The sequence below is a fragment of the Cygnus olor genome, chromosome 17, assembly GCF_009769625.2.
Source record: "Cygnus olor isolate bCygOlo1 chromosome 17, bCygOlo1.pri.v2, whole genome shotgun sequence".
Taxonomy (NCBI): domain Eukaryota; kingdom Metazoa; phylum Chordata; class Aves; order Anseriformes; family Anatidae; genus Cygnus; species Cygnus olor.
In genome coordinates this window covers 12,132,418-12,154,205 of record NC_049185.1, presented here as the reverse complement: position 1 = coordinate 12,154,205, position 21,788 = coordinate 12,132,418, and the positions used below count along the sequence as shown (strand labels likewise).

Genomic DNA, 21,788 nt, shown 5'->3' with positions numbered 1-21,788 from the left:
CAGCACCCTGGCTGGCCAGCGCCTACCTGACCCGCGGCAAGGGCTGCGGTGCTGCAGGGCACAACCCACCACGCCAACCAGCCTGGCCTCACGACTGCCAGCCCCATCCAGCTGCTGTCTGACGGCGAGGGTCTCCTCGTCTGGGAAGGCGTGATGCTCACTGCAGGATCGGCTGGAGCACGACTGTCTCCTCCGATCACAGGAATGGCCATCGCTACGTAAAGGTCAAGGGGAAAGCACAGTTTATGAGGGCTTTCCAGGCAGATGAATACTGAGTGCTTGTGCTTTATAATCCCCTCCTCTCTACCCTGCTGAAGTGATCACCCTGCACAGGCTGGCTGAAAGGTTAAAAAAATAAATAAAATCTATTTTGTGGCTATTTGTGGCTACCATTATTCGCAATAACACTCAACGCTGCATGCAAAACTCTCCCTCACACACACACACGCGTGTGCAATATATAAACTGAAGAGACAGAACGAGAGGCTTTTTTTAAATCAGCAGTTTTCAGTTTTAGTAGTCTGGTCATGTCTGCTGACTGGCAGCTACGCAGATTTAAAAATTCATCAGGCCTTGAAAAAAAAATAAATTAAATGTTAAAGTTCCTTAAAAGTTCACGGCTCATGCTATTACTGATTGAAGGATACCGTGTCGGTAAGTAATGTTCTTTGTAATCATTCATCTTAATCATCCATCTCATCTGTCACATCTTTTTTAAATAAAGTTTTTTATGCAGATGCTTACGCACCCGAGTTTCAAGACTGAGTTTAGGTCACGCCCAGAAGTGAAGGAGAAGCTAGTGAACATTTACTTGCCCACATCACAACAGCATCACCCAGCCCTGGGAGCCCAGGGCTCCTGTCCTGCCCCCACCGTGTCCGGCCATAGCCTGCAATGCAGTCAGTAAAAAAAAAAAAGGGAAGGGGGGTAAATAAAATAAAAAAGGAGGAGGAGGAAAATGCAAGCATGCCTGGAGAACAATTTTCCTCAGGTTTAAGCTTCAGGACAAGCTCGCCAGGGTATTTCAAATGCAGGTAGCAGTGCAAAGGGCTGAGGACAAAATGCTGCTCGAAAAGGAAGGCACAGAGAGTGAACACAACTCGCATTTACAGTACTTAATCTTTTTTCCATTATTAGATACAATTTGACGTCACTTATAGAATTTAAGAGCTCACTGTAAAGCAGACGTTTATTACAACAGAAGGATGGAATCGGTCCAAATGCAATATAGCTACACTGGAGCTATTAAATCTTGTTATAGTTCACTGGGCAGCCAAATACTAGCTTGAAGCAATGAGAGGGAAAAAGAAAAAAAAAATCATCACACCACACCAAAGCACCTACACACCCTTTTCTCTCCTTAAATATTCAATGATATTGTGCTGTCTCTTCGGATTTTCCATTCCTGTTACTTCTTTAACATTCGGGGAGAAGCACAAACCTGACTCCCTCCCTTCGGCCTTACAAGCGATGCTGCAGTGGTGCTCAGCAGCCAGCCCTCTACTCACATGCTGACTTTAAGGGGACCAGGTAAAATCCATCAGCAGAACTTTGGCTGGAAAATTAATGTTTCAAGTCATGCCATGCCTGGAGGTTATACAATAATGAACTAATAAAGAAGCCATTAAAAGGACTAATATGCACAGTGAAGTCACTGATGAGTTCGGAGGGAAAGACAAACCAGTCTCTAATCCTTTTGCTGATGCTGAGGGATAAAACTGAATATTAAAAAGAATGCAATAGAAATTAAAGGTTAAAAGTTTCCAAGTAGTCTCTGTGCTCTGCACAAGCAGGGCAGCTGCAAACCCCTGAGTTCGGTGGCCTTGCGCAGAGCCAGGCTCCTCCACTTGGCTGAGCTGCAGAACCCGGGCAGACCCTGCTTTTCCCCGGCTGCTCCGAGCCCAAGTCCCTCACTGTTACCTGCTGAAAACAGGCAGAGATTACACACACGCATGTAAATAGAGATGTGTCATATAGATTTTATGTATATCTGTATATATAGACACGTACATGTACACACACACAGAAACAAAAATAAAAGCACTGACGATGTGATAACTGCAGTGTGTTGGCTGAAAACAGACTGCAAATTGCTGGGGTGGGATAAAATACTGTAAAGAAAATCTATGCAACGCTACAGGCATACAGTGATGGACAGTATTTTGCTTTTATCTGGGACACGTCCATTAGCTGAAGGCCACTGCCATGCAGAAGTCTGGGCACTCAATGGGCAGTGGTGGCAGGGAGATGGGATGCTGGCCAAGTTAAATAAATAAATTAAAAAATTAAACACCAAACATGCCTAATTTCTAAGATAGCCCTGGGAGACTATTGCATTTACACCTCACACCTTTGGTTGCTACAATCCCTCATCCTGAAGGAATTGAGGAGAGTGAACAGAGAGAGCACTTAGTGCAGTCTCCACTAGTTTTTCAAGACCTTGCCTGGATTAAAGAAGTGAAAGAAAAGCCAAGAACAAGCCCAAACATAACCATGCTCTTCACGATCCATGGAACAACCCTTACACCTAGCTCACAGAAGTGCTGGCAGCAGCATGACACAAAAATTTAACCAGGAGAAAGACAAAGAATGAACCAGAGTCAAGGGACGACCTCACCTATCTAACTCAAGCCATCATCCACCTCTCTCTCCATTAGCTGCTGCATTAGAAATTGCATTAACACTACAACATACCCTCTTTTTTTCTTTTTTTTTCTTTTTTTTTTTTTTTTATAATTACATTATTATAATGACAAGAGCAGGAAGTCACGAGAGCTCCTACTCTGTCATCTTAGCAGTCACCACGCATGCAAGTAATTTCAAGGGTAAGAAGTTCTGGGAGCAGCCAGGCTGAGGTGCAAGAGCTCTGCAAACCTCTGCTGTGCAGCCCCCCAGAAGGTGCTCAGGATGAGCACAAACCTACCGTGCTCAGACCTGCTTTGAAAACAAGTGGTCTTACAGCTAGAGCTGCTCAGGAACCAGGTCTATTTCTCTAAAAAAAAAGAAAAAATTGTGAATGAAGAAATATACTTCAAGCTGCAAAACCAAGGAGTCTCAGTCTGCAGATTATTTACAGATGTAAAAGGCTTTTGCTGCCTAACCTAAGTTATTCTCACTACAGTTCATGCCTCTCCTTTTGTGCCAGTCTCAGGAGAGGTTAACTATTCTTCTGCAAATCCCATTTTCATATTGAAAAATATATGCCTCTCTCCCTCGTCTTTCTTCTGAATTACAAACTTTCAGTCTCTCCTCAAGGGTCACATTTTCCAGCCCTCTTCTGATCCTTCTGCTTCTTTACCCCTCCTCCCACTGATCCACCACCACGGCAGACCTGAAGAAAAAGGATAACATTTCTTTCATACATCTTTCATATGACTTTTGCTCATATATATTCCTGCATGCCATTTGCCAATGGCATAAAGCAGCTGATGGCCACTCAGTCCAAAACCCATTGCAGCCTCATCTCATCTCCCGCAGAAAGGCAACCACACCAGTCATTCCCCATTATACGGTTTATTCATGGGTCTTTGCAATCATTTTACCAAATTATAGCCCATTTCAGACGATTGCTCAAGGTTAGTTTGAATTTTTATCCTGTCCTCCGAATACCTGCAGACCCACTAAAGCTGACTTTGAGACACTAGATGTCTGTTTCCAGTTTCGGGATTTGAGTCAGCACTGAACAGACCCCAGACCGCTTCCTTTGTAGCTCCCTATCACACTGAAAGGGGACATCAACCACAACTCCAGTTTTTCAGTAGTTACAGTCTAGATAGAAATAACATTTTATTACCTCACTTATGCAAATATCACGTGGAAAAGGGAATGAACATTCACAGCTGGTTTTAAAAGACTATTTCATAGAGGGAACACTGTATGATTGCAAAGTCAGTGTTATAGCGCCGTAATATTTCATGCTGGTTTCATTAGGCTGAGATTTGCCTTGCCTAAAGGGAAGATAGGGAAAGAGAAAATAAGTCCTACTCTATCAGAGGAAACTTGGAATGACACCTAGATCCTTGCACAAGAAGGCAGACAAACACAGCAGTGAAGCTTGATGAACAACGCTGCAATTGAGATGGAAAGTAAGAGGCCATTTTGCACAAGAGGGGTAAATGTTTAATATCTCTATTGCTTCTTTCATCCATAACATCAATAGATTAACACTGTTTCTGTGGCTGTGTAATTTCTTTGGAGTTTTGATCTTGGAAATAATTACACTAAATATTTCATAAGTGCCTTTGAAAGTTTTTTGGTTAATAAAGAAAAAAGAATTGCTAGCTGCTCTCAGATTGCAGCGGGACAATGAAGGTGCACGGATAATCAATAACCATTTTCAGTTCATTATTCAGCATATTTTGGGCTGGTGCTATTTCTTTCCCTCTACCATTCCGCATCCCACATGCGGAGTGACAGAGCATTTTTAAACCATCAGGTCTTACCGCTTTTGAAAAGCATTCTTAATGCTAACCACAACGTGGAACCCCCAGCCTCTAATAACGCCTACAAAATTTATAGCTTTCCAGGGTGCTTTCAGCTGAGCAGATTGCAAGCTGGGGCAGAGGAGGCCAAACTGAACTACTTGACGGATTGTTGGAGTTTCTTCTTTGGTGTAGATAACAAATCGCTGCATTTCTTCAGCAACTCCCAAGTGCATACCAGCTCAGACTGGATCTTGCATTAAGTTCCCTTTCAATTTGGGTAATTTCTGTTGCTTGTCCCTCAACTTTTTAATAAGATGAAAGAAAGGCGAAGTTTCTGTTCTGTTAAGTCACTTCACTAGCCCCTACATATAGCAAAAATACTCACTCATATTTTACTTGTATTACCGCTTGGCTGCTCGGGGCCATCATGGGGCCGGGCCCTTTTCCTTGGCCCCTGATCCAGCCACTGCATTGGGACTACACTTGCACCTCCATAAAACTTAGGGCTTTGAAGGTGTTCCCTGGACTTGTGGGATATATCTGCCAGGAAGAGAAATGTCATTGCCTTGCTGTTGGAAGGGACTGAGCAGAGTCACAGCTCCAGCCCTGCCAGCAGGTCTGACTGAGGAGAGCGCAATTTCTGCGTGCTGCTGAGTGAGACACAACTCAGTCATGCGAGGAGTAAATCAGGAGCCTTCTGGCAGGAGGAGAAAGTCCTGCCAGGAAGAGGCTGACCTGCCTTCCCATCGGAGAGCACGCATTTGCTAAGCTGAGGCAGTATTAAAGCCCTAAAAGAGGGCAGCTTTTCCCAAGGATTACACACTACTGGGCACTACAGCTATTAAATCCAAGCCTGGCCTAAGCAGCCTTGATTGCTAACCCCAACGCGAAGAGTTATTTTCCATCAGGTATCCAGGGGCGATCTCCAGGCAAGATGCCCCACAGAGTTCGCATAATGGCAAAGGACAACTCCTGGTGCTGGCTCTGCCCTGAACAGCCCGGTGACTGACTGACTGCTGGAGTGCTGCTGGCTGCCAACATTTCCCTGCGCTGCCGCCCCGTCACCCCCGAGCAACAAGGCCCGCAGCACCCGTGGTCGCCATCCCAGGCCCAGGGCCATCGTCCTGGACACCGCCGTGCCTCCTGCACCTCAGGAGGTGAGAGGCCACGAGGCGAGATGGAGGCCTGCAGCTCCATTTCTACTTCTCGTCAACTGAGGGGGCTCCACTGGCTTCTTCCAAACCAGAGTGCCTGCGACAGCCATCGCTATGAGAAACCCCAGTGACACTTCCAAGCGTTAACCCGTGTGCCCAGCCTCCCCTGGGAACAGCCAGCCCCGTTCCACCCCCAAAAACCACCACAGGACATGCTGTGATCGCTTAAAATATAGCCAGAGCTGGAAACTGAATCTGGGACTTAGGAAGGAGAAAGGCACACGGATGAACCCATCGGACCACATTCACTTGCTGAGAGCATAAGCAGAGGGAGATGAAGCCATGTTGCAGAAAATTCTCTCCTCAAGAAAAATCAAAACCTCTTGATTTTACAGAGTGAAGTTAAATTGGAATCTGCCCGAGACATCAGCATCCCCAGTATAACCTTCAAAATCCCATAAGATCTTGATTTATTAGTTTAGCTAGAAACTTGAGGGAAAGAAAAAAAAAACTATTTATTGGTGCCTTCTTTTTTTTTTTTTTTTAAATAACCAAGTTTTCATGGCAAAGAAATGAAAGTGGACACTTTTACAGACACAATGCAGGAGGCAAATTGAACATATTCTTTGCAGTCAGATACAGCTGGAGAGACAAGATGACAAAAAATGACAAAAAACTGCTGTACGGTATTGGAAGGGAAAATAAAAGCCAAATAACAGCTACACCTTCCATGCAAGCAAACCTTGAGGATGAAAATTAAAAAGCACCCACAAGAGATACCTGCAAAGCATTTAAAGTGCTAGTTTAAAACAAACAACAGCAAAAAACCCACACATTTGTCTTCACCTACTTGCTATGTTTTGCTTTTTTAAATCACCTCTTTTTCTCTGACCACTTTCTCAACAGCCCTGTTATTTCTCCACCGCCACAGTCATCCATCTTCTGATTCCCTCCAACACAGAGAAACCTTCACAAACCTCAAGGCAGAGGACACCTGCAGGAAAGCCGACCATAATAAAACACCCAGGTGCTGAGACAGAATTGGACCAGCGGAGGCTGATTACACCGCCGAGTGACATTGTCCCTCCCAGGGGGGAAGCCAGCTGCACCTTTGTATATTTAACTTCTGCATGAGCTTTTCTGAGCACAAAGTACAGCGTGTTTCTACAGAATACTTATAAACTCTCCTCTGATTAAACTCGGGGCCGGCTATACAGCCTTGCGCTTGTTTGGATTTCTCGACATGCAATTCAATTACTATTCCTGTCATTTTGCAGACTCGTTGTGAAACAAAATCCAATAAAATAGGGAAAGAAAATGGCACTGTGGAAGGAACATGAGCACCTCCAGCCAGTCTGGACACCCATGGGCTGAACTCCCCCTGGTTGGGCGCTGCCCAGAGGGTTTTCTGCTGCTGCTCTGAAGTGGAGGGAAATTGCAAGAGGGGCAAAAAGCAGGGAATTCACTACAAGCCAAAGACATTGAGCGCTGCTACAGAGACAATTGGAGGTACGAAGGTAAGTTCTGGCAAGAAAAAAGAGGAAACAACACTGTTTGACTGAGTCACCCAACTGGAGTGAGTGTATGCAGCATGGAGTGGCTGCTCCAAATCCAAAAGAGCAGCACTGCCTGGCTGGTGCCCAGCTGTGCTCCTTGCAACCACTGCACAGCACTTCACAGATGCATTAAAGCTTTGCCCTGGCCTCAGGAGCTAGGGCAAGTATCATTATCCCTCATCTGTTGGGAAAATTGAGCTACAGAGAGAAGTGATCTGGCCCAGCATTCAAAAGAAAATTAGTGAGAGCCAATTCAGGAGTTTCTGGGTTCTGTAAAAACTTCCTTTTTTTTTTCCTTTTAAATAAAAGGGGAAGTCAGAGAGCTCAAATAAATCAAGTTTTGCTGATAACTGGCATAATTCTGCAAGACTAAAGTAAAGACTAAAGCCCACCAGCTGCAGGGAAGTGCCTGGAAGCCTCAAGAACTTTTCTTTTTAGAAAGATAAGAAGCAGATAACAAGCACAATCCATGGGCTTGACTCAGTTGCTTGAATGCAGCCTGCCACAGCCTGTGGCTTCACGGCCCTCAGGACGAGCACGGCCACAACTGCATCCCTCCCTCTCCTACAAGGGCTACGAATACCCTCAAAGTTTCTGTAAGTGACAGGGATTAAACCAGCCAGAATGAAAAGACAGTTAAATCCTCACTTCAAGCAGCATCCTCACAGAAACTTGTGCAAATAATCCTTGCTGTGGATAATGATATCAGACATAATTAAGTTTTGCTCTGAACCCAACAGGGACATTAACATCTTGGGAATCACAGAAGAAACTAACTTTTCAGTTGTCAAATCCACATGAAGAAACTCTGAAGCAATTCCTGCCTCCTGCTTTAGCCTTTTATTCTGGCCTGTTCAGCTGAAGAACTCCTCTCCATAGCCTCTCCCCACTCCCTTGAGTTTCAAAAATCCAAGGGCTGAGTTTACTCAGACTCCTCTCATGGAAACAATGCTATTTCCTAAGGAGAATTTCTGGATGTAACAAAGCGTTCAACTGCCCAAGACCACATATTGTGGTTTCAGTACAACAATACGAGCAGAAAGTCTTCCTAAGGGCAGATTTTCATGTTCCTTGAGGACTTGTGTGGAATTCCGTGTGGTTTAATTCCTCAAATTAAACATGATTTCAATTGTCTTCTCCAACCAAACATTAAACCTCACAAGTCAATCATGGTGCCCTACAACAAAGAGTCATTCTGTGCCCATGGGACAAAGGAAAGCTACTTAATGAGGACCAAAGCTAAAAATCTGTTTCCTGACCTGCAACGCCAGTTCAAATAAACTCTTCTCCTCTATTCCCCATCAAATATCCAACCTGTGTCTGGAATGTCCTTTTTTTAAGTGTCCTTTATAAGAAAGCATTACAAAAACAAGTCCAGAAAAAAAGAAGTCCACGAAGGTTTATGGCACAACATTTTCCTTTTCATTACAAGTAACATGGGATGAAAACCTTACTCCAGCCTGACAACAGCTGAGGAGGCAGAGCACACAGCAGAAAGTGTCAAATCCCATCAGTTCAGGGACAGCTCTGAAGGCCTCGACTGCCTCGTGCACAGCTCCTCTCTCCTTAAACCCCTCCTGGCCCCATCAGGGCAGGCACACTCATCAGGTTGTCTCACCTGACTGGTGCAGTTTCCAGTCTTGGTTGTACAGTTCTTGCTCCACTCTGGCCCAGTGTTTTATGCCTTGAGAATTTCTCATCCTCACTATTTCTGCTTCATGTGTCAGCTGTCAGAGAGCAGGAGCGCTGCACGGCTTTTGCGAGAGCCTCACATGCCCTTCATTAAAGGGCATTACAGCTGTATTTATATCTGACATAAATCTGCTTTGTAAACAGTGACCTGATTCAGGATCTGGACTTTCTTAGACTGCGACATCAGGAGCGCACGTGTGCTGGCCCCTAACGGGCAACACCAGACCTGCCTGGCCCCGAGAAGAGGCACTGCCCACCTCCAGCCGCAGCTGTTTTGCTTTGCTGCAACCCTGCAGGTTACCTTCTTCCGCTGCCCATCTTCCTCGCTCGCTGCGAACGTGATGGGATCTAGGAGAGGAGCCAAGGGGCTTGAGATGTCAGCTTTGATCAGAATACGGCACAAAAAAAAAGGGGAAAGAGAAGAGAGGATGATTATTCTGAGCAATAAGAGTGACCTCCATGTTACAGGTAATGCAAGTGTCCGAGGGACAGTTAAGTTTGGGCAGTTTAGGCCAAAACACACTGCAAGTGCTGTCTCACCGTCCGACCAGAAATAAGTAGCTGAACTGAAAATCAAAGGCGTGCTCTCACTCCAGGCACCAGACTGTTTTCTCATCTCATTTCTATTTGCTGCCAATTCAAAACGCTATGACAAAAATGTCAGCTCATTAGTCTTGTTCTTAGAAGTCTTAAGCTCTTATATATGAGGTTGGTATTATCAACAGAGTCCATAAATTGCAGCTAAAGTCCATAAAGGAAGCAGTCATGACACAACCCCAATTTAATCTGAATCAAGTTGCTACAGTCAAAGAAGTGTTTTCCACAATGGTAATTAATTTTTAAAAGAATGGATGAAAGGGGTTCTCAATTAATAGAATAGGGAGACAAGCTAGAGACGACTGTCCATTTTACTAATACTGCAATTTAACAGCTATTCAGCATCTAATAACTTCTCATTAAAAGTCAACCCTCCCCTTTTTCCAGCAGATTAGCTCCCCATTTGTCAAACACAATACAGCCTCATTAGCCTAAAAGTTCAATTTCTGCTTTCCCACAGATTTGCTTTTATTTTGCTGGTATCAGTAGGCTAAAACCCTGAATGACAGCAAAGTCCAGAAACCAGTAACACAAACACTGTTTGTTTTTAACGAGTTCTGGATGGCATTTCGGATGTCACGTTCCCAGCAACTCCAACTGCAACACCACATACAAGCAGTTGGAGCAAGAGCCAGGTAGGAAACCCCTGGGTCCTCTTACACAATGCACAAGGCAAAGGAATGTCCATGAGCTGGAGCTCACCTGGAAGAGGAGACTAGGGCTGCCTTTTCCCAACGCCTGTTCCACCCAAGGAACTGCCCCGTAACACTGCACAGCCCGTCTGGAACTGGAGGGTATAGCTGAAAAGGGGACATACAGCAATTTCTGCTTTTACCACAAGTTTCAGTTGCCATTATCTTGAATTTTCAGATTCAGGATGTTCTTCACCTATATAACACAGAGGTGGATGCGTTGTTCTGCGGGGTTGTTTTAACCACCACTGGTGCTCCACAGACCTCGCAGCAGGGCGGGCTGGCAGCAAGATAACTCCTAGTGGTCAGAGCTCAGGCAGGACAGCAGCCACAGCCCTGCAGTACAGCACCAGCACCCTCCACTCAGCACCTTTAGAGAAATGTATACCTAGACATACCACGAACACAGGCAGGAGACACATTAGCAGAGAAAAGCTCCTGCCAGGGCAACCCTAAAATAAATAACAACAACAAAAAGCCCCCACACCGTGATGCCAGCAGGGAGGACTGGGCTCTGTCGAGGAAGGCACCACACAAGAAGAGTACGGCCGCACAGCCGTGCGGCGGTGGCTGGGCGCATTATTGAGACCTAAGACCTCAGCGTAGAAAGAATCCGTCTGCACGGATTTCACTGCAGGATCAGAGCTCCAGGAAGTCCCTATGAAAGATAACAGAAACTGAAAGAGGTTACAACTAAGGCTAATACCACCCAAAAGCTAAAGCAAACAAAAACATTCCAGTCTATCGGCTTTATCTGCAAAAACTATTCAGCTGTGTTTAAAGCTGTAACAGCCATATGCACGGGCTTCAATACAAGGGACACCTTTCCCCCAGCTCCTGCTGTTGTAATTCTAAGGAACGGATCCAGACATCAGCAGAAGGGGAAGTTCAGGATATATACAGCATCGGTTTCCAAGAGAATATTTCTCGTGTTACGTGAGACCAACATTTTTAGCCAACTTGGCAGAAAATAGACAAGCTGCAAAGCTATCCTAAAAATACCAGTCCTGCTAATTACAAGAAAGAAAAGCAAAGCATAAGCAACGGCAGCGCTAACAATCCATACTTTTAGTGACACCCTGCTAACAAATTTTTTTTTTCCTAAATCCACACCATTTCTAAAAGATCATCTCAGTTGCTCGGGTGTGCAATAGATGTTTCTAGTTTTATGTCATGCAATTGAGACAAGCCAAGCTCATCTCAGACTGACTTATGGCTTCATCTGTGTGATTTACTAACATGTTTGTCCTCCTCCACCTCTCCTCAGCACAGGGAATATTTGTTTTCTTATTCTGGAATTCAGCTGCACTCAACAGGGACCTTCGCAACACACCCCCAGGTGCAGGCAGGGCACCAAGCCACCATGGGAGGAAGAAATGCTGGAGGGAGATCGGGAAAAAAAAAGAGAGAGAAAAATCACCAATGTACACCAGCTCCACGATCCATCTCACCGGGCAGGGTGTCTGAGAGCAACACACTGCATGCGTCAAGGATGCCGATAACTCACCCGAGCAGTTACTTGTATCCTCCCTGCCTATACAGGAAGCTTTTCCCAAACCCCAGCCTGCCGGAGGCAGGCTTAAATCTTAGCATAACGTGACAAAACTGTCTCCTACCAGGAGCAGGAACGCCATCTGAGGCACAGCATGCCAGCTGGAAGGAAAGGGGATCACAGCATCGATATCTGAACTGAGGAACTTTGGAGCTGAGGGCAGGTCTTCGGCTCGCCCAGACCGACAGCTCCAGTGGGGTCTGTGCAGCCGTGGCACCTTGCGGCCGAGAAGCTGGCCCACGTCTCTGACCTCTGTTCGAGGCAATTCCTTGCAAAAACAAAGCAAGCAGAAAAAAAAAAAAGTGGCAGGAAGGAGCAGAAAAGGGTAGTTTGAAATTGCTGACCTCACGCCTCCCCAAGAAGCACGAAGTACGAGGTCCTAACCACTCTCCTCGCTGCTCTTCCCCTGAAGATAAGTGCTGGAGACCACAGGCCATCTGCCCTACTGATGTCTTCCACTCATTCACCACAACTTCAGTGTAATTATACAGAGAAAAGATCAGAGAAGAAAGCAGAAAAACGTTAAGACGACATCAACAACCAGAACCCAGAAGCTTATTCTCTCTGTTCTCCCACTAAAGCAGGAGCTTTTGCCAACGAGCAGCTACCCCTCCTTCCTGAGGACAGCACCAGACAGCCTCAGCATTTTTAATAAACTGATAAAGATCAAAAACCTCCAAAAGCTTGTAAAAAGCTTAACATCTTAGCCTGGGCTGGAGGCGTGCTGGTGACAGCCCGAAGCACAAGCCAGAGCAAACTCGGGCCTGTGCTCCTGCGCTGAGGGTTGGCAGAGCTCGCAGGAGTCTACGGCTGCAAAAGAAAACTTATTTTTGTCACTGAAATCAGCAAGGGTGACTCACAATAGGCTCGGGAGCCTCGTTGATGAGTTTTTTTTTGTTATGCAGTCACTTTTCACCCTTAATTTTCAAAATACTTTGAGTGACAATAACGACAATAGAGCATAATAGCCATAATTAGCTAGTGTGAGAGAAAACTTCCAAGTTCCAATCTAACCAGAATTACTACTTCTAAATAGGCCTCACAAATGAGTAACGCAGTCAATCCCCGTTGAGCACTGAAGCTGGAAGAGAACAATCTCAGGGGACTGTCCGTCACCTTCAGCACGGTCCCAACAGCCCTGGCAGCAGAGAGCAGGAGCAAGCACTGCTCAGACGGCCGCTCTGAGGGCAATTTACTGCTGAATAAACCACTGGAAGCATCTCCAACTTACCAGATAAATGGGTCAGACTGGACCAAAATCAAACAAATCGCTGCCTTCTCGAGCACAGGTTAATGTATTTTTTTTTCTAGCAGGACTAAGAAGGTAGAAAGCACACGGGCAAGCTTTGAAAACGACTTGCCAACCGATGGCTCGGCATGCACCTTTTGGGAATCCTTCCCTCGCACATTCTACACAACCCAAACCGCTCTCTTAAAAGGACTGAAAGCACCAGCAACACTGAGAAGCCAACGCGAAACTTGCTCCATCGCCTTGTGTTGTCAGAGGGCAGAGAAAGGCAAGGAGCAAGTGTGCAAAGAGACAACTATGTGGATGTTACTTCAGCCTTTCTTTCACCTGCGCTGCTCCCTGGGCGCAGCAAAGGCCAAAACCCAGCCCCATCCCCAGGGCTGTCCCCAAATCTGTGTGCTCCCCCCCAGGCAAGCGCTACCTGAGCACCAGCACAGACCCTCTCGGGTTCAGTGACAAGCATCAAAGGTTTGAGCACCCCATACAAGCAGGCTCGTAAAGGCAGCAGTTGAATTTAGGACAACCACCTCCGCTTCTCAAAGCGCCAAAGTTGGCCAGAATCTTTATTTAGGACTAAAGTCCAGTAGCTTTCCTCTGAAGAGGGGATAACATGGAAACTATTCTTGCAGAGTTTATTTTGAGCTGAAAATATTTTCCAGTTTCATGTTGACAAGCTGGGATTCTAACCACGCTGTGTTACAGGATAACGACTGAATTTCCAAGGCCTGACATGGGGAAAAGCAGAGAAATCTCCGTTTTCCTCTTTAAGGTGTTTGTTCCTGCAAGAATTTTTATGCTTTCAAAATAAGGTCATGCGCTCCTGCAGCACAAAAGGGCCCCAAAACCAGACCACAGCTGATGCCATCTATCATCCCAGGTAAACTGTGATGATCAGATTAGCCAAACAGTTATACACTGACCGTATCTAAAGGAGAAGGAAACAATTTTCTCAGATTCCTCCCCCTGGCAATCACCTCGGTGATTTTCCAAACAAGCGAGCAGCGTCAGCCTCCCAAACACGTCCCAGAGCTGAGCTCCTCTGGGACTCAGAAACAAATTCCTTCAGCCCTGCTGGAAGCCCGGGTCAGCCTGTCACATGTACTGAAGAAAACACTTTGCTAGAAGGACGCAGTAAAAGCATGCATTAAAACCTCTCGTTTTATCCACACCTCCTGCGATGCCTTCAAAGAGCATTCCTGCGAGTGGCTACAGAAACCCCCCGGGAGAAAACCTTCCACTCCTCACCCAAAGCAACGTGCTTTGGTGCTGCGCGAGGGGAGGTTGCAAGGGCAGAAGGGACGATTTGCTGCGTCTCTCCAGCACCTTCCCTCCCCAGTGGCCCAACACATCTTGCTTCAGAAGTGCTGCCAGCCTGAGGACACCCACAGGGGGAAAGCCAGTGAGCGCGAGGAGGTTTTGAAGGTCCAACGCAAAGGAACAGAGCGAGCTGCACAGCACAGCAGTGGCACCAAAGGCACGCCTCCGAAATCCCACCTGGGCTCCTTATTCAGGCTGTGAGGTACCCACGGACCAACGCTAATTACCACTTGTACTCTTACTCAAAGTGAAAGGGGTTAATTAACTGAACGCATACGCGTACCTTCGGAGCTCAGTCCCGGCAGCTGGAGGCACCTGGGTGATCTGCCACCCCCACTCCTTGGAAGCAGCTCCCCGAGGGGGCACGGAGGACGAGCGCACGCAGCGACAGCAGCAGCGAGCAGGGCACTTGTGGCTCTTCAGCTGGGAGGTGGCAAAAAGCCTCGCTCGACACGGGACCATCAGCTAGAGGATACCACGTGCATATTTTTTTGTGTGAACAGGAAGTTGCTGCTTTGCTGGAACACAAGGTGCTTCGTTTTTCCCCTGTAACACAGCCCTGTTCCTGCAGGCAGAGCTCAAATATCTCCGCTGCCCTGCTCTCAGCGTTGAGAAATGCTGTCAAAGGGACTGCTGGGGCTCGAACTAGGGGTATCGGAAAGAAATGCCATCAAGTTTTTATTTTAAAACGCATTTAGCTTTGTGCAGAGAGCTAAGAACTCTCCCTCAGCTCCCTTAGATGTTCTGGCACGCAGCAGTTCTGCAAAAGGCGGCAGAGACAAACCTTTCCCTCGACAGAAACGCGCTGCTCGGGGTCAGCCACACGGGTCCCTGTCCTCTTCCACTCCCAGAGCAGCAACGCCCTCCCTGGGACTGCTCTGAGCAGGCATCAGCACCAGGGGCTGCAGAGCACAGCAACCATCCGCAAGCTGCTTTTTGGCTTACTCTTCTCAACTCGACGGGATGGAGGAGGCGTCCGGTTCGGGCTGCAGTCTGTAAGTGGCACCTCTAGTTACTGTGACCTTAGGCACTCCGAACGTTAATGTCAAGCACCCTCTGCCCCTTTCCCGAAGCATGATTCAGGCACAAATTTAGCACAAGCTAAGCAATTCAGAGGGTGACTGTGCTGCAGTCAGGAGGGTTACTACACACCGCCCAAACCCATGACATTTCCATAGAAACCACAGTGGGAAAGAGAAAAGCCTCAAAAAGCTGACAAGAGAAAAACACTTGCTGAAGTAATTCTGGAGGGAAAAACACACGCGCGCGAGGTCCTCCCCGGCTCTCCAGCAGAGCGGGCACTCAGAGGTAAGAGCTAGCATCACTTCGATGCCAACAAAACTTGGTGAGACCCACTTGACACCACTACACACCCCTGATGCAGAGGCTGACCATCCAGAGCATTATGCGGCAGAAGAGGAGAAAATTTGGCTTTTTAAAAAGCATCAGGTCAAAGCCGAAGGAGTTCTGGCTTTCACGATTTTAGCTATTAAGAGCAGTGCCACACTTTGGTCAGCGTGCCATTAATTTCCTCCACGTTTCAGTCCCTCCCGCTGTCTGATGGCAATAACCACGCATACCCCGGGGGGAGATTTCAGAGGACAAACTTGCTGAGCATTCCAAGCAGCACTCCCTGTTATCTGCAGGGGTATTTTTGCTGTTAATGTGTCACCAAACATAAAGGAACCTCCTTAACTTTTTCCAAGATTGGGTAAAGTCTTCCAGAATACATGTGGGATTGATTAAGCAAATAGATACTGGGAAAAGTGTAATGGAAGCAATTGATTCTTTTGGTCAAACAACCTCCCTGCTGAGAACAGGAATAAAATAAAATTAAAAAATAACATTACTACCAGGTGCACACATTTTCAGCTGCAAGCTAATAAGCCACTCCCAGCAAAAAAATAGCTTAAGTATGTTCCATTACACACTTGCCCACTCCAGAGAAGTGTTATGTGACATCAAGGAAAAAAAAATCAGTCAAGAAAGCGATGGCTTTTAAATAATTCAGGATGCTCTGCTCTTGTTCTGGAAACCAGTCACATTCCAGTGCTTGGCAGAAGCGAGCCGGCTCTACTGGGAGCGACGCAAACATGCACGGAAGGAGGCTGTTTGTTCCAAACTGAATCACTCGGTGAGATGCCTGCTGCATCTCCAACCCTTTCCAGGCAGAGGAAAAACATCCCCAGCTTGCCTGGTGCTCAGCTCAACCGACTGCACACCCCAGCACCTTTCTCCAAAAGCCAGAAGGAAAAGCCACGCCGAACTCCACGAGGTTCGAAAGCAAATCTGCACGCGAGCATTTCCCAAAAGGTCGGGGAGGTTTGGTTCAGGCTCGTTAGCTCAAAGAACAACACGATTCTCGCGTCGCTGTCGGTGGGACGGTACAGAAATCCCTGTGACAAACACCCTCAGCGTGCAATAAAAAGCCAAGTCGCTTACCGTGGCACAAGGCGAAGCTGCCGGCAGTGCTCGCAGACACAGCGCACCTCGAATTAACGTCGCTGGCTCCAGGCACACGTCTCGGCTCATGTGCGACCTGCACGCCACCGAGGCTTCGCCGTTCTCTCCGCTCAGCTCGTACGTGTCTATGAATCGCGCCAGGCATCGAACGGGGAGCTGCACGAGCACGCGTGCGACGTGTGCACCTCGCTCTCCTATCGGGGCTGTGCTGCTGTGAGACGATTGCCCCCGTTCCTCCCTTTGGCAAGCCAAAGCTTCCCTGCTAGCATCCTTCACAGACAGCACATGACTTTCTGCCTAGGAAAAAAACGGGATTGCTTTTTGGGTCTTGAAAAATACTTCAGCCCGACGGATGCGTTTTTCTCTGGAATTAGTTTCTAAAGATACACTCGAGCTGCCACTTCATCCAAAGCAGAGCTAAAGACACTAAACAAGTCAATACATTAAATGGTTTGTCTTGTTAGAGGCTTTACAGCTATTTAATAATGAGTTCTGGTAACTGCTGCCTGTATATGTTTATTATTGTATGAGAGTCTTTAAAAAAAAGCCCTGTGTAATGGCGCAACCTCGCCTTTCAGCTGCGTAAAAATTCCATGCTCCAATCGATATCATCATCATTAGCAAGAAACTAAAAAAAGATCAGCAGAAGCTATAAAATACAGTAAATTACATTCTGGAGAACAGCTTTACTGCCACCATATTTTACAGAAATCCTATTTAAAATTCGCACGTGGAAAAAAAAAATAGGTACACACAAAAAAGCAAATCTGGGCAGGAGACAGAGCAAATACGTTGTGTTCTCTGATGAGTGGGATAATAAAAGCCGAATGGTAAACTCCGAGCTGACCTTTAGGGGTCAGTCACATTTTCCATGTGCTGTTAAATATCGCTTGCAAAGGGGGGGCAGCGGGGGGAAATCAATTCAGAAAGAAAGAAATAATGCGCGGTGTTTACACGGAGCAACCAGCGAGAAGTTGTTACTTTCCAAACCAGAGCGAATCGCCCATCGCTTCTCCGGACCAGAAGAAAGCTTCGCGTCCCTCTGCCGATGTGTTGGCACTTAAAAGTTTTACACACCGCGGAGTCTGAGCCTCCGAAAGCAGGCAGGCACTTCCATCACGCAAACTAACACACATTCCTCCCTCTCCCAGCACGGAGGCACTGACGGGCACGGCAGCTGAGTTCACAGAGCACGAGAAGAGCGTAAGCGTTTCTTCGGCCAATAAAAACAAAACTCAAAGCTACAAATATAAACCCAACCTGGACCACGAGCCTGCTGCTGAGGAACGAGCCGTTTACCCTTCAACTTCAGCCGTCTTCCCAACCAAAAGGCACTGAAGGATGCTGACACGTGTTACCCAAGTTGCTGCCGCCTCATTACCTGGACTAAGGAGCCAAGGCTTACACCACAAAGCCCCCCCCTTCGTTATCTCACATCAGGAAGAAATCCAGAATTTATCGGGAATACCTAGTTATGAGAATTTCACCTTAAATAAAAACAAACGGGTCCGAAATGTAGGTGAACTTACTCCAACTCTATTCAGCGCCGCACGAAGTGCCAAAAAAAAAAAAAAACCCAAAACATAAAAAAAGGGTAAAAAAAAAAAAAAAAAGCCACTGTTTTTTCTGGCTGCTGGTTTCACACAGGCCCGGAGCAGCCGCAGGAGCTGCCTCGCACAGGAGACACTCGCTGGGTGCTCTCGGGGGGGTTGCAGCCCATCTCGTCGGAGCTGCCGTGGGGCCGTGGCCACCCACCCTCGGCTGCCCTCGTCCCATCTGCTCCTCTCGCCCCCGGCCATGGTTCCCTTGGTCTGGCTCCTCCAGGCTGAGGCTAACGTGGGCCAGGCTTGGGCAGATGGAAGGGAAGGAGATGGAGGCATGGTTAGAAGGAACTGGGATGCCAGGAACCAAACCAAGCCCGAAGGCATGGGTTGTGGGGAGGCCACCTGCTAGTCTCAGTCTGAGTGGATGGTTCTCGTTTTATGGTAAAGGTGGTTCTCGTTCTAAAGATGCTCTTTGATGAAAGGACTCGATACCTGATATAGGGAAAACCCAACTCTCAGAGTTAACAAGCGAGCCGTAATTCCATTTATTTCCATTTACTTTGCTACGCCAGGCGAGGCTACCTTCAACACCCAGTTCAAAAAATCAGAAGCATCCCTAATTTAAACCTAAAATAGGGATTCGAGACAAAATAGCCAGGTGATGCTTGCGTGCAGAGCAAATACAGCAATACTCCATTTCTCTCTGAAAAGTTGGCTTTTTCGGGTTGGCTTTTTCCAGGGATTTTTGCGTAACGGCACGCTTTTTCCCTTCTTACCTTTATGCCAGCTTCTCTAGAAGGAAAGCAAACAAGCCACTGTGACTAATCCTTAGCTTTGCCAGCTGACAGAACCAATTACATTACCACACCGTGCTTTAAAAAAAATAAAAATGACAATTTATTAGGGGGGGAGGAGAAAACGTGATGCTCCGGGGGATCCTGCCCTGGTCCCTCCATGCTCCCCCCGAGGCATGGCCCGGTGCTGCTCCCTCGGCCCCAGGAGCCTGCCCGGTTTGGGGACACACGCCGGGCAGAAAAGCCCCGTTCAGGCACAAAAAGGGAAAACTGTCTCTCTGCGATACAGGAACCGCCACGGTAAGTTGCCATGGAGAAAAGGGAACTGCTGAAGTGTCTTGAGGTACACGGTGCCGAGAGACATTACTGCAAAAGCCAGAGGGAATACAGAAGCAAATGGATTTAAGTGCTCCCACAAACCTGAAGCTTCCAGACAAGAAATTACCAGTAATTACTAATAATATAATTTTCATGCAGCACTCATCAGTACAAACCAGTTCTGTCCTCACAACAAAGAGGAACAACAAAAGCCACAAACAGTTACCAAATTAGCTTATTAAGATCTCTGGGATTTTTTGAACCTTCATAACCATCAAAATTGGTCTGAACGCACAAACACGATTACAATAAAGAGGCCCAGATATTTTCTGGGCACAGCAGCAGCAGATGCAGCATCAACCCGCAGGCAGCGGGCGCTCAGGAAGCTCTTTCACGGGCACGACGGCTGCTGCCCCGGAGCCGCTGCTCGCCTCCCGCGCTGCTCCTCAAGCTTAGGAAGCTGTTGTTGCTCCTTTTCCACACTCGCTCCTCTATTTAAAAAATAAGAAAGCACACACTGAATGGCAGAGGTGGCTAAGCAGACTGTACAGCCCACAGCCCACAAGACAAAGCTCGCAGCAGAGTTAAGAGGTGCTAAGTGGGAGAGCCCAACGGGGGTTGCTGATTTTCTTCCCATGTCTCTCCCTGTTCCCCGTCAAGGCACGGCCCCGTAAGGCAGGAAGCCCAGCCACGATCAGGCGCTCGCTTCGTTAAAATCCAGGCACAGCAACGCTCGCTATCAACCAAAGCAATCTTCATCCGTCCAGCGGGACCTACGCACATCAGAGATGGAACCGCTGGGATGAGAAGCCCCCACGGTGCCTGGCTGGCTCGGTGAAGAAGCTGCAGTCACCGCACCAGCAAGGCGAAGAGGAGAGAGGTGCAGCGGGATGGAAGCAGCTCGCTCTGCTCCAGCTTCTGGCCAGGAAAAGGGGAAGGGGAAGAAGAAGGGGAAGAGGAAGGGGAAGCTGCACACAGCTCGCTGTCCCCAGCCACCAGAGCAGCAGCCAGACCAGGACGAGGACGCAGCTCGCTCCAGAGACGTTTTTAGCACTCAGGGAAGGGCTAACTATCCTGTACGGCTGCATCCACTCAGTTTCCAGAATCTCAACCTCTCTAATGATAACAGTTCCTGGAAGAGCACTTCTAACCGAATTAGAGGACGTCTCACGAGCATGTCCTTGGCAGCAAGAAGCCCATGATGTGGGAAGACGCCTGACTGCGTGATCCAGGCCCTCCCTAATTCAGTTACGTGCCCCGTCGAGCAGAGGTGAGAGGCAGGTGTTGGAAAAGCAGTCTGCACTCAAAGTCGTGGTCTGTGGGTTGTGTGCGTGTGTTTTTTCTCCCACGCACCCCATTTCTTTTAAGTAGTGGAATGAGTTGCTGGTCTTTCACCTTTACCAGCACCAGCTGTGCTGCTGAGAAAGGTGCAACGCTCATCTCCCATTGAAGTTAAAGCAGGGACCCAGTTTTGTTGGAGGAGGGAGGACACAGAATGGAAGAAGCTTCATCCTACACTAATTGGGTTAGGCATTGCCCAGACATGCTTGCTCAAGGAATTTCTATGCAGTGGAAGAAGAGATTTCCCACAGCGACAGATACTTTGTACAGTTGTCCAAACTAAAACATCCATTTGACAGCGGATTCAGCCCATCCTCGGACACACTCGTGCTCTGAAACATGCCCTTAAAAGGAGAGTTGTTCTTTTGCATTAAGCAAAGCTGTGTTAAAATGTTTGTTTCCAATGGAAGAGGGAGACAGACATCAGGAGGAAGCAAGCTGCGTCTGAAGAGCAGAATTTCTGGCAGATGGGTCAAGAGCAGCAGCTGTGCTCACAGAAACACGCGCATCTTTGCATACTTAGGGTTGCCATTTGGAAAACATCACAGAAGACAGCCTACAGCAGGGGGAAAGGGGGCCATTTTTGGCAACAGGTGTCAGGATACACTTCTCTTGTACCTTTCCAGGGGGTGCTGCAGACGGACGGCCCGTTGAGCAGGGAAAAGGTCAGCATTAACAACAAAGCTGTTCTGGTTAGGGCAGTACCTGAAATACCCTGCAGAGATATCTATCTTAATTGTGGTGTGATCGACACGTTGCCTGTGTCCAAGTCGAGCTGCTGCTGTTCCCAACCAGGCTTCAATTTCCTTGGCAGCCCTCCAGCCCCGTGCTGTGCTCCCTGTGCACGTTGGCAGCACGTCTCTCCTCCCCCAGGGAGAGGGTGGAAGTTACCTTCAAAATGTGCACGGGGTGTGAACAGGGAGAACAAAAGGCTTCCATCAGAACAAAGAAGTGACACATTTTGGCCTGCGCCCTTGATGAGAAGCAGGTGGCGAGCACAGGGATGACCAAGGAAGACTGAAGCTGAGGAGCTGGCATCCAACAAGTCTGCAGCGCAAGAACTTGTGTTTAATTTCTACATCACCACATCCTACT

General features: G+C 47.5%; 1 protein-coding gene across 19 annotated transcripts in view; it reads right to left on the bottom strand.

The window, feature by feature from the left end:
- Window positions 1–21,788, bottom strand: part of PITPNM2 (phosphatidylinositol transfer protein membrane associated 2) — a 136,020-nt gene that overhangs the window by 74,078 nt on the left and 40,154 nt on the right. Inside the window, exon 3 of one of the 19 annotated variants that reach the window (XM_040577523.1) lies at window positions 21,585–21,740. The exons of 16 other annotated variants lie outside the window; for them this stretch is intronic. The gene's annotated coding sequence lies outside the window, so the exon portion shown is untranslated. Of the gene's footprint in view, window positions 1–14,516; window positions 17,322–21,584; window positions 21,741–21,788 lie in introns of those variants that run through there. 2 more of the 19 variants (XM_040577530.1, XM_040577521.1) reach the window with 2 other exon arrangements.